This window comes from Schistocerca cancellata, chromosome 6, assembly GCF_023864275.1.
Source record: "Schistocerca cancellata isolate TAMUIC-IGC-003103 chromosome 6, iqSchCanc2.1, whole genome shotgun sequence".
Lineage (NCBI taxonomy): Eukaryota > Metazoa > Arthropoda > Insecta > Orthoptera > Acrididae > Schistocerca > Schistocerca cancellata.
Window position 1 is genome coordinate 24620803 of NC_064631.1, and position 12907 is coordinate 24633709.

General features: G+C 42.6%; 1 protein-coding gene across 1 annotated transcript in view; it reads left to right on the plus strand.

Moving 5' to 3' along the window:
• Positions 1–12907, plus strand: part of LOC126191162 (peptidyl-alpha-hydroxyglycine alpha-amidating lyase 2) — a 140805-nt gene that overhangs the window by 90394 nt on the left and 37504 nt on the right. The gene's annotated exons all lie outside the window — the stretch shown is intronic.

A 12907-nucleotide genomic window follows, 5' to 3' on the forward strand; every position in this document is an offset into this window, starting at 1 on the left:
GGGACGGGAATAGCAGCGCATAATGATTTCGGACGAATCCAGGTTCTATTTGTTTGAAAATGGCGGCTGCATTTTGGTTCGCTGGAGACAGGGGCAGCAACATTGCGGTAACATCATTCGCACAAGGCATACAGTACCAAGCCGAGACGTTATGGAGTGAGGTGCTCTTGGTTACAACCACAAATCACAGTTGGTGCGTGTTCAGAGCACTGTGACCTGTGTAACCTACGTGTATGACATCCTGCCACTTGTAGCCGTACCCTTTGTCCACAACAACCCAGACGGCATTTTTCATCAAGACAATACAGTAACGCATTTATTCTTGGTGTCGGCCTTTTGCCCTGACCCACCACTTCGCCAGACTTCTCACCAATCGAAAATGTGTGGGACATGGCGAAACGACGGGTGGAGTGCTCTGACCCAATGCCAACCACTGCAGATGAACTTCGGAAGCAGGTGAATGAAGCGTCGATGGCTATACCACAGGACGCCATTCGCGCCTACATGCATCGATGCCACCTCGCGTGGAACAAGTTATCAGAGCCCATGGCAGACCGTGTACCTACTAGGCAACAGGACATGCTGGAAAAATGGAAATGATTGTATGGCGTTGTTGACCGGGAGGTCCCATGCGGGGAAGTTCGGCCGCCGTATTGCAAGTCCTTGGAGCCGCTTCGGCGACTTGCGGGTCAATGATCGTGAAAATGATGATGAAGGACACACAACACCCAGTCCCCAGCTGGGAATCGAACCCGGGCCCCTGCATGGTAGGCGGAAACGCTACCGCTACGCTACGGAGGTGACTGAAATGCTCATCATTCCTACAGAATATACTAACACTCATGTCCTCTGAATTTGAACGTCCTATCTCTAGTCGTTCGAGGTGTTCTGTTTCTTCTGTCCATGAGTGTATCTCTGTAGTAGCGACCGCCACATCATGGAGTGCTGGTTGCTTCTCGCAGCTTTTGTCGTACGGTACACAGGGAAGGAAAGTCATCCCATGTGCCAAAAAATAACTTTTATGTAGACGAAAAGTGATACATTCGTCTCTGCAGTTACTTTCTCTGTCAAATCTTTGCTTTTCCAGCAAAAATATTAAAAGCCACTGCTTTGGGACTGAACATAGCTTCTGCTACGCCGTGTTTCTCGTTATACTTACTACCTGAGCCCCCATCTTACTGTTACTCGCTCCTGTGAACGGGAACGCGTTATGCAGATCTTGGTGCCTCTCGCGTCCATCTAGAAAAGATAACCTGAAGATGCCTAAATAAGGCGAAACTCGTCGTTGAAAAATAAAAGAAACTAAAATTGCAACCAAGACTGTTTTTAACCAACACTCTTAAGCACTGGTTTGCTGTTATGCCACATATGGACTGGAAGAATTGTTGCTGGAGCTAGACGCGTGGGGAATTCCATCTCGGAAATCGTTGGGGAAGTCAGTATTCCGAAATGTATAATGAACTACTGATGGCCTTGGCAGAGCCAGTCCTGAAAAACTCTACCATCTGGTGGGCAAGATATATGAGATAGATGAAATACCCTCAGACTTCAAGAAGAATAATATAATTCCAATCCCAAAGTAGGCAGGTGTTGACAGATGTGAAAATTACCGAACTATCAGTTTAATAACTCACACCTGCAAAATACTAACGCGAATTATTTACAGACGAATGGAAAAACTGGTAGAAGCCGACATCGGGGAAGATCAGTTTAGATTCCGTAGAAATATTGGAACACGGGAGGCAATACTGACCCTACGACTTATCTTAGAAGCTAGATTAAGGAAGGGCAAACCTACCTTTCTAGCAATTGTAGACTTAGAGAAAGCTTTTGAAAATGTTGACTGGAATACTCTCTTTCAAATTCTGAAGGTGGCAGGGGTAAAATACAGGGAGCGAAAGGCTATTTACAATTTGTACAGAAACCAGATGGCAGTTATAAGAGTCGAGGGGCATGAAAGGGAAGCAGTGGTTGGGAAGGGAGTGAGACAGGGTTGTAGCCTCTCCCCGATGTTATTCAATCTATATATTGAGCAACCAGTAAAGGAAACAAAAGAAAAATTTGGAGTAGGTATTAAAATCCATGGAGAAGAAATAAAAACTTTGAGGTTCGCAGATGACATTGTAATTCTGTCAGAGACAGCAAAGGACTTGGAAGAGCAGTTGAACGGAATGGACAGTGTCTTGAAAGGAGGATATAAGATGAACATCAACAAAAGCGCAACGAGGATAATGGAATGTAGTCAAATTAAGTCGGGTGATGCTGAGGGAATTAGATTAGGAAATGAGACGCTTGAAGTAGTAAAGGAGGTTTGCTATTTGCGAAGCAAAATAACTGATGATGGTCGAAGTAGAGAAGATATGAAATGTAGACGCGTAATGGCAAGGAAAGCGTTTCTGAAGAAGAGAAATTTGTGAACACCGAGTATTGATTTAAGTGTCAGGAAGTCGTTTCTGAAAGTATTTGTATGGAGTGTAGGCATGTATGGAAGTGAAACATGGACGATAAATAGTTTGGACAAGAAGAGAATAGAAGCTTTCGAAATGTGGTGCTACAGAAGAATTGTGAAGATTAGATGGGTAGATTACATAACTAATGATGAAGTATTGAATAGAATTGGGGAGAAGAGGAGTATGTGGCACAACTTGACAAAAAGAAGCGACCGGTTGGTAGGACATGTTCTGAGGCATCAAGGGATCACCAGTTTAGCATTGGAGGGCAGCGTGGAGGGTGAAAATCGTAGAGGGAGACCAAGAGATGAATACACTAAGCAGATTCAGAAGGATGTAGGTTGCAGTAGGTACTGGAGAGCTGCATCAAACCAGCACCTCTCCTGGGCTCATAACTATGTCGGTTGGACCCTAGAAGACAGGAAAATCGTAGCCCGAGTCCCGATTTCAGTGGGTAAGAGCTGATGGTAGGTTTCGAGTGTGGCACTGAGGCCACGAAGACAAGCACCTCACTTGTCGACAAGTCACTGTGCACGCTGGTGGTAGCTCGATAACGTTGTGGGCTCGATTTGCATGGGACACACTGGGTTCTCTTGTCCAACTGAACCGATCATTGACTAGAAATGGTTATGTTCGGCTACTTGGAGACCATTTGCAGCCATTCATGGACTTCATGTTCCGAAACAACGATGGAATTTTTATGGATGTCAATGCGGCCTGTCATCGGGCCACAATTGTTCGCAACTGATATGAAGAACGTTTTGGACAATTCTAGCGAATTATTTGGCCACACAGACCGCCCGACATGGACCCCACCGAACCTTTATGGGGCATAATCAGAGGTCAGTCCGTGCACAAACTCCTGCACCTGCAACACTTTCGCAGTTATGAGCGGCTATAGAGCCAGAATGGCTCAATATTCCTGCAGCGAATTACCAACACTTCTTGAGTCCATGACACGTTGAGTTGCTACACTACGCCGAGTAAAAGTAAGTCCTACACGGCACTAAGAGGTATCCTATGACTTTGGGTACCTCATGTACATTGCTGCACGTGAATGTGGAAGGAGAGCGATATCTTTTTTCATTCTCGAAAAAGTGCTTGAGGCATATTGGAGACTGTCCGTGATGAGGCAGGCAGCTACTATCCACACGCGAGACTGTTGGCGCCTGTTGGAAGTCTGCTGAGTGAATGCTGTTCAAAATGAATTGCAAATCCGCTTGAATCTCTTCTGTGGGGTCAAAATGCCGCCCTTTCGATTTCAGTTTCATTATCGAGAGAGGAAGAAATCATAAAGGGCTAGACGAGGCGAGCAGTGTGGGTGTGTGACGGTTGTCACGTTGTTCAGTGCCAGGAACTGCTTCACGATTTGTGAGGTGTTTGCATAGAACCTTGCACAGGATAGAGTAGCATGGAGAGCTGCATCAAACCAGTCTCAGGGCTGAAGACCACAACAACAACAATGCAGGTGCATTGACAAGATGCAACAACCAACCTTTGTTCTGCAGTCTCTCAGGCCGTTTGCTTCTAATGTCTTCCCTCACCCTCCCCAAGGCATCGCAGTAGAACTCCCCTATAACTGCTTGATGTGTGGAGGAAATTCCATATGGACGGTCCCACTAATATATCAAAGTCATTAGCACCGACTTGATGTTGTTGTGAACCTGTCACGCTATTTGGGCCGCGGAGACAATGGTGTCTTCCAAGACGAAAATTGTGGTTTTGTTTCAGAGTTATAAGCGTACATCCACGGATTATTGGCAGCTATGACCGTGGGTGGGAAATATGGATCATTTCGAACTGTTATTTGCAGTTCAGTGCACACCTGAACCTCATGGGTTTGTTGGTCAACATTCAAAAGATCGGAACCAAAATTTGCTGCAATATATGTTTAATTCATCAGTTGAAATTTGTATGAAATTATAATAATTTTACAGACATCATAAAACGTATGCCCTCTTTTGTTGTGGATCGCATCACTCACTTTTGCGATCATGTCAAGAGCCCGAATGTATGCTATCCTGCACACACTCCCAATCATCTTTAAATTGCTTCAACCATTCAGAAGTTCTTGCTTTGCTCAAAGCTTGTCGACCAAGAACCTGCTTTGAATGCGGTGGGTTTCAGCTGCAGTTTTGCAGGATTCCATAGAACTCAATGCAGATTCTTTGTTCCCTCAAATCAGCTATTTCGAAATTCGTAGACAAAGTAAACAGAACACGGTGTGGAGAAATCAGCAGCAACGTTAACACCGTCGAACACAATGACGCCACATGGCAGACTGGAAGTTGAAAGATACAAGAGACGCCTAGCAGCGGAGGTTTGCACTGCTGATTTATTGGGTGCAGTACTCAAATTCTCTAAAATTTTTTGTAGCACTGGTGTGTATAAAAGAAAGAGACGCTATCACTTCGCCAGAAGACTGAAGCAAAGTAAATCACGTACTCATATTGCGAACGAACGCAGCACAAAAACGAGAAGATTTTACAACACGTATATTCTTGTCTTGTTTGTCTAATTTCTTACAAAGTAGAGCAATCATTGTATCGTTCCCCTTTTGTGGATTTGTCTTCATACACATACATTTTGCAAATAATTTAGCAAGTTCGTTTGCATTACTTCTCCTTCGCAAGACACAAACTGATTAATTACGTTAACACGCAGATGCAAAATGTGCCGCCATAGGTTTAGTCACGTGGTATCCAGACATAGGAGTATAACAATTCCGAATCCTGGATGGAAGAATGCCTGTGACGTTTGTACTCCACTACTCTCTCTCTCTCTCTCTCTCTCTCTCTCTCTCTCTCTCTCTCTCTCTCTGTGTGTGTGTGTGTGTGTGTGTGTGTGTGTGTGTGTGTGTGTGTGTGTGTGTGTGTGTGTGAGGAAGAGAGCGAGAGAGAGAGAAACAATCTGTTGTAGAAACTGAGACAGAGGTTGCTCTGCCATTAATATCCAGTCACTTCATCATTTCTGGTAGTATGTGTTTTATTTTCACGTATATATTCAAAAATAAATCATCTTAATAGATGTATACTACGGCTCATAATTTCTTAAGTAACACATTAAGACAATATTTTATTAATAATATTTCACAGTTTAAGACTTAAGCATTTTTTCGAAAACATTTTGGGAAAAACAGAAATAGATTTTCACGACTGTGTTTACAAAAACAGTCTAGGTCGCACAAATCACATTTAACAACTGAAGTGTTTGATGGCATCTGGAGGCCTCTGCAATTTCTACTCCGTTGAACCGTCTCCACTCATCGAGTGTGGAGTACTATCTCAAGACTGCCCGCCTTTGGTCTGAAAGCGGTCAACAATAAATGTGATTTGTGAGACCTGGACTGTTTTTCTAAGTGCAATTAAGACTATAGTGTCTTCAATAGTGGTGCACAACGTAACTGTTTTTGGATCATGACTGTTCTAGGTTAATGCTATTTGTAATGGATTAATGAATTGCTCACTTGAAATAGGAGTTGTATTGAGCGTTATTTTAACTAAGCCAGGAAGTACTGCTTGTTATTTGACCACTGAATTACTCTATTTACACTCTCTGTTCTTTCTGTTGTTAAAATATTGTACATCCTAAGGAGAGACATTAATGTTGTTGGTGTTTCCGAGCCAGCTAGCGATGAGTGTTGGATAACAACTTAATTGTCAACTTCCTCGTTGTTATATATTAAAACAAAGAAAAATATTAAAATTTGTCTACGTAGATTGTGAAGGGTATCTGAAGAAATCGTGAACTGTATAGCTTAAAATTCCGCGACCAACAAATGATTTTAATTTACCGCACGAACGCTATAGCTCTTTCATCAAACGGGAGTGTGCCTTCTGTTCTCAGTCAGGCAGTCGATCTGTTCGTAAGGAATGTACTTCAACTTTACAACGTTTTACTGAACACGCAATTAAATATATAGGCTTTCATGAATTGCACACGGGACAAACCATGTAGAATTTATTCTATGGAACAGAGAGTGGAATATGTGGGATAAAACATTAACAATGAAACTTAATTTAAACTAGATTTAACATTTATTTTAAGTAATCAAATCAGAGTAGCAAAACACATTTATACAAAAACTCAACGGTTGCTGGTGCCTGCTTTAAAAAAACCAAGTGGGTGCAGCAAATAAACAGATATCTTGCCTGAGGGCTTGTAAATCATTAGAGTCTCACATAACAGGAATCACTTAATGGTAAGGAATGATACACTTCAAATTCATACTATTACTACACAGTAGATTGAAAAGGAAGTAGAAGAACTACAACGTAGACCACATATGGTCGGCAAAAGGATTGCTCCACCTGCCTAATGCAAAATGCGGAGAACTCAAGCCGTGGAACTGAACGTGAATAAAGATCGGAAATGCAGATCAGATGGGGAATGCCCGTGAAACGTAGTACACGCATGAAGGCAGTGTAATATAACCCATAAAAGTATAAAATAAGAGCGACAAAACGACGAGCTGATGTATCTTTCGTTTTCCAAACACATAACCCTCGCCACACAAAGTGAGACAAAGAAAAAATATAAGAATTCCGAAAAGTCGGTTAAGCCTTGAGAGGAACTACTCATACCAGTCAATCATTGCGGAGTACGTAATTGCAAGATGAAACAGATTCCAAACAGCGATGAACACGTGAAACTGAGCGAATAAAGGCACACGCAGCAACGGACGGAAATTATGGAATACATTGATGTTTTAAGCACCTTCTTGCTTCCCACTGCTGAAGAGCAATTCGGGGATGGCGATTGCATCTTTCAACGCGATCGACTACCTGTTCATAATGTCCGGCCTTTGGTGGCGTGGTTACACGGCAATAACATCCCTGTAATGGACTCGTCTGCACAGAGGCCTGACCTGAATCCTGTAGAACACCTATGGGATGTTTTGGAACGCCGGCTTCGTGCCAGGCCTCACCGACTGACATCGATACTTCTCCTCAGTGCAGCACTCCGTGCAGAATGGGCTGCCATTCCCCAAGAAAACTTCCAGCACCTGATTGAACGTATATCTGCGAGAGTGGAAGCTGTCATCAAGGTTAAGAGTGGGCCAACACATATACTGTATAATTCCAGCATTACCGATGGAGGGCGCCACGAACTTGTGAGTCATTTTCAGGCAGATGACCGCATAGTGTATTTGCCACTCTCTACGCTTACGCCAAAATTGGCTAAACTGTCACAGTAGCAGGCAAGAAGTTTATCCACCACCAGACATTATGAAAACTCAGAATACACACCCATTCACTCACTCTGTCGTTCTAAGATGGTAAGAATGGGAAAGAAGGTACCGGAACAATATAAATACATTGTAATTAATGGTCGGGAAGGTATAAAATACACAGATGCCTAATAAATAAATACATGGATATAAAATAGACGTAGACTAAATATGAATTCATCAAATGTATGCAGTTGTGTGATTGGAGCATGCTCAGCTGCAGATTATTTCTCCCGTCATGTTTAGTGAATGCACCCGAAGTATAAGGTACTAAAGGACATGTGAAATGACAAATTTTATTTTAATGTTATGAAGGGACTAATATGGAGACGCCTCAACATTTTCATTTTCGTATTCCAGCTCTAAAATATCTAAATATTACCTTATTTTATATTCCTTTAGACTGAGAAATTCTTTTAATTACATAATGATGGAGGCTTTTAAAGTTTTATGTGTCGCTTTAATTGTGTATGAGAAATTAAATTTAATGGACAAAATAAATTGCTCAAACTTTAGTTATACATTTTTGCTCCAGTCAAACCACACCATCAGATCTCCTTTCGAGTCGATGGAGTTTACCTTTCTACCGAGATCGATAGATTCTCTATGGGGTTAAGGTCTGGCGACTGAGGTGGAACCTGGCCAACCTTCTTAACAGTCATAAAGAAGCACTTCTTTAAAAAGTTTTGATGTGTACTTCGTGTCATTATCTTGGAAAAGTCCTCAAAATTTCTGCAATCCTGTGCAAATTTTGCTTCAGAATGTTGAGACACCTCTCCTGTGCATCTTGTTTCGAATGCAGGTAATCCCTACCACTCCACATGAAATAGTCCCATATCAAAACACTTCCCACGCAGTATTTTGCAATAGGTTGCATAAGTTAATCCTGTAGCTCATTATTTGGGTTTCGCTGCCACGTGTTAAAAAGGCATTGAATTTGCTCTCGTCACTTGATTCACGCACGTTTTTCCCCTTGGCACTCTCTCATTGTTGCCTTCCTGTCAACTAATTTTGCAGATATTTGATTCCCTAACTCATATATCACATTTCGAGGATTACTGTTATTCTTTCTTGTGGTTTATCACTCTTTCATTTAGCTTCCTTGGCTGCCCTTTTCCCTTTGGCAGGAACAGATTTCATGTGATGCTTCTCAAACCGTCTTGTACGTTTGGGTATATTCAGCAAGCTAGCAATATCTCCGTGATTGCTATCCTTCATAAAAGATGATAAGTGGAGTGTCGTGTCGGTTCACTAATGTGAACGACCTTGTATAGTACCGACAGGACGCAACAAATGAGCGGCAATACTAAACCATACACAAAGCGCACGTGAGATAGTGAGGTCATACTCTTACGTGACTGAATATTAATGATTCATCCCTTTACGAGCTACGCAAATTAATTACTTTAGCGATCTTTATATTAAAATCTTACACTGATTCTAAGGCGCTTTGTCACTCAACAGCTATCTATCTACTCATGTACATACTTGTGTAAGTTTGGTATGTACTTACTCATATGAAATTGAAAATAATTTTTAAAAAATGCGTAACCAATATTAATGACAGTTGCTGAATTCCTTTGTATGAAAGGAAATTCTTGTTGCCATTAACTGTACATTAAATTGCGAACTTCATTTACTATTCTTGTACCACACCTCAGCTGAAGATGATAATCTGTTTCAGAAACATATAGATGTCTTTCACAGAGCAATTAAAAGGTATGTAACAATTTCAGAAATACAGAGTTCCTGCTCAGATAAAGATTCTTATTTCTGACGGAAGACCGCAGCTTGCCACATTTTTTGAATGAATATCTCGAGTTTGAGCCTATTGTCAGTTGGTATCGTGGATTTCACGTACAAATTTCATATTTTTGTTCTATAGTACAATAGAATATCATGATTTTCTTGTGTAGGAATGCCTTACATTAAATACAGCTTCTTCACGTTTTACTTACTTGGGGAAAGGCATTGCTTTATGCATCACAGCATACAGGTCTGTATCACTGTATGTGACGTGTTGAACATGACTGGACTAAAGACAAGATTGTGATCACATGTGTTTACCTCTGACGTTGCACTTGATTGCTTGTACGGAAGAATAAGATGATACAGTATAGGACTACATAAGCTATGATATATAGTATTGCAAAGAATCTTGTCCTTAACCTAGACGGTGATGGGGACTACATATTTAACTTTTAAAAAATAGTGTCAACGTCCACTGATCTTTTAAGGGACCAAAATATGAAATTTTACGTGAAATCCTCGCTGTCATCTGACGATGGGCTCAGACCTGAAACTGATTACAGTTAATTTAATCATTCATTTACTAAGTGTGGTTGATTACAGTAATATTTACGATAACAGTGTTCTCCAAATATCTTCTGTCGTCTTCTTCTTCTTTTCTTCTTTCTGTCTGTCATCTGTACATGTTGTCGTTGTTGTTGTTGTGGTCTTCAGTCCAGAGACTGGTTTGATGCAGCTCTCCATGCTACTCTATCCTGTGCAAGCTTCTTCATCTCCAAGTAACTACCTCAACCTACATCGTTCTGAATCTGCTTAGTGTATTCATCCCTTGGCCTCCCTCAACGATTTTCGTCTTCCACGCTGCCTCCAATACTAAACTGGTGATCCCTTGATGCCTGAGAACATGTACTACCAACCGATCTCTTCTTCTAGTCAAGTTGTGCCACAAATTCCTCTTCGCCTCAATTCTACTCAGTACCTCCACATTAGTTACGTGATGTACTCAGCATTTTTCTGTAGCACCACATTTCGAAGGCTTCTATTCCCTTCTCTTCTAAACTATTTATCATCCATGTTTCACTTCCATACATGGCTATACTCCATACAAATACTTTCAGAAAAGACTTCCTGACACTTAAATCTATACTCGTAAAGTTCTCTTCTTCAGAAAAGCTTTCCTTGCCATTGTCAGTCTACATTTTATATCCTCGCCTACCATCATCGGTTATTTTGCTCCACAACTAGCGAAACTCGTCTATTACTTTAAGTGTCTTATTTCCTATCTAATTGCCTCAGCATCACCCGACTTAATTAGACTATGTTCCATTATCCTCGTTTTGCTTTTGTTGATGTTCATCTAATTTCCTTGTTTCAAGACACTGTCTATTCCGTTCGACTGCTCTTCCAGGTCCTCTGCTGTCTCTGAGAGAATTACAATGTCATCGGTGAACTTCAAAGTTTTTATTTCTTCTCCATGGATTTTAACTCCTACTTCATATATTTCTTTTGTTTCCTTTACTGCTTCCTCAATATACAGATTGAATAACATCGGGGGTAGGCTAAAGTCCTGTCGGACTCCCTTTCCAACCACTGCTTCCCGTTCATGCCCCTAGACTCTTATAACTGCCATCTGGTTTCTGTAAAAATTGTAAATAGCCTTTCGTTCCCTATATTTGACCCCTGCCATCCTCAGAATTTGAAAGAGAATATTCGAGTCAACATTGTCATAAGCTCTCTAAGTCTACAAAAGCTAGAAACGTAGGTTTGCCTTTCGCTAATGTATCATCTAAGATACGTCGTAGGGTCAGTGTTGCCTCGCGTGTTCCAACATTTCTACGGAATCCAAGCTGATTTTCCCCGAAGTGTTAGTATTTTGCAGCCACGACTCATTAAACTGATAGTGCGGTAATTTTCAGTCCTGTCAACAACTGCTTTCTTTGGAATTGGAACTATTGCTTTATTTATGTAAAGAAATTGTTTCAACAATGCAACTTTGAGCGTTCTGCTTTCCTTGAATCAATCCGAGAGGCAGACATGGTTCTTGCTGTGGCAGGGCGGAAAGGTCTGCCATAAAGGGTCCGCAACAAATAATTGGGGCAGTGAGTCAGAACAATAAATCAGTGCGTGCTAAACTTTGCAAGAGGAGTGCTGTTACGGACTCACATCTAGATGAGGTGTGTTTTTGTTATTCCGTTTTATTTGTGGCCTTGGGACATGATCCACTCAGCCAGTCTCCGATACGTGATATGCTGCAAAGTAAAAGACATATTCAATCAGACACAGACATACATCTGTGACTCACAAAAGATACTTCCAAAATATTAATTATGTTACGTGATCCCATCACTGCCACGATATGTCACGCCAAACGTATTTAAATATATAACAGGTAACGTTCGTACTTCCTGAGAAATTTTCTGGTTTGCGTTGCTTATGCCGTTTAAATTATACGAAAGTGATGATATTCTGTTAGCTAACGCATTCACTAAATTTTATTCGTTACTCTAACCAGTAACCCATAGTCGAAATCATCGGTACACCAGACGAGTCCTCCGTTAGTGCTACCGATGCGAAGTCGGGGCTGGTCGCTAAGTCATGAATAAAATAAAGATTCTTATTGTTGATAGGAGGAACGGGCCGATGTAAAAAGTAAAAGAGATCCTCGGGAGTAATCTCTCTACTCTGGCTGGCCGTCGTTGATGAAGACGTTGCCGAAGAGAACAGCCGCAGGGGCAAACGTCGGACTGGAGCGAGGAATTCAGGAGTGTGTCAGGGGGGGAGGAAATGGAGGAGAAGGCCGGTCCTCCGACAAAGGAGGACAGATTGGTGAGATGTGTGCTGGGCAACCTTGTTTGTGGTGGGGGGGGGGGGGGAGTAGAGGGAGGGGGCGAGGGGTGGGGGTCAGGCAGAGAAGTGTGCGATGGGATTTGGGGAGGGGGGGGGGTGGGACGAGAGGCGCGATGTCGCGCCGGCATCAGATAATTCAGCCGGCCGATACCATCTGGGCGAATAAATTCCCGCCGGAATGGGGGGAGAGAGAGAGAGAGAGAGAGAGAGAGGGCTACAGCCTGGCCGCGGCCTTGTTTTATTCGCCGTGGCTAGCTGGGCTCCATTTGGTCGCTTTGGGAGCGCCTGCCGGCCGCGAGAAGCGAGAAACGACACGGCCTTGCGCGCGCCGCCCGCCGGCTGAGTTAGTGGCCTCCGAGCCAGCCTAATTGGCCAGCGCGCGGCTGATGGCTTCATCTGGCGTGGCGGGCGTGTGGTGCGTCACGAGCGGGGGGCATCCGCACTGCGGCCGCAAGTGCAAAAAGTGAAACCCACAGGGGTCCGTCTCAGGGCCCGCGCTATGTCAGACTTAAGGGGGTTTAACACTACTGGCAACTTTCTGTTCCAACCTGTTGGACGCTATGTCTAACCTCATAAATCGCGACACCTTAGTTGCAAGTGGGCACTGATTTACACTAGCGTTCAAAATCAA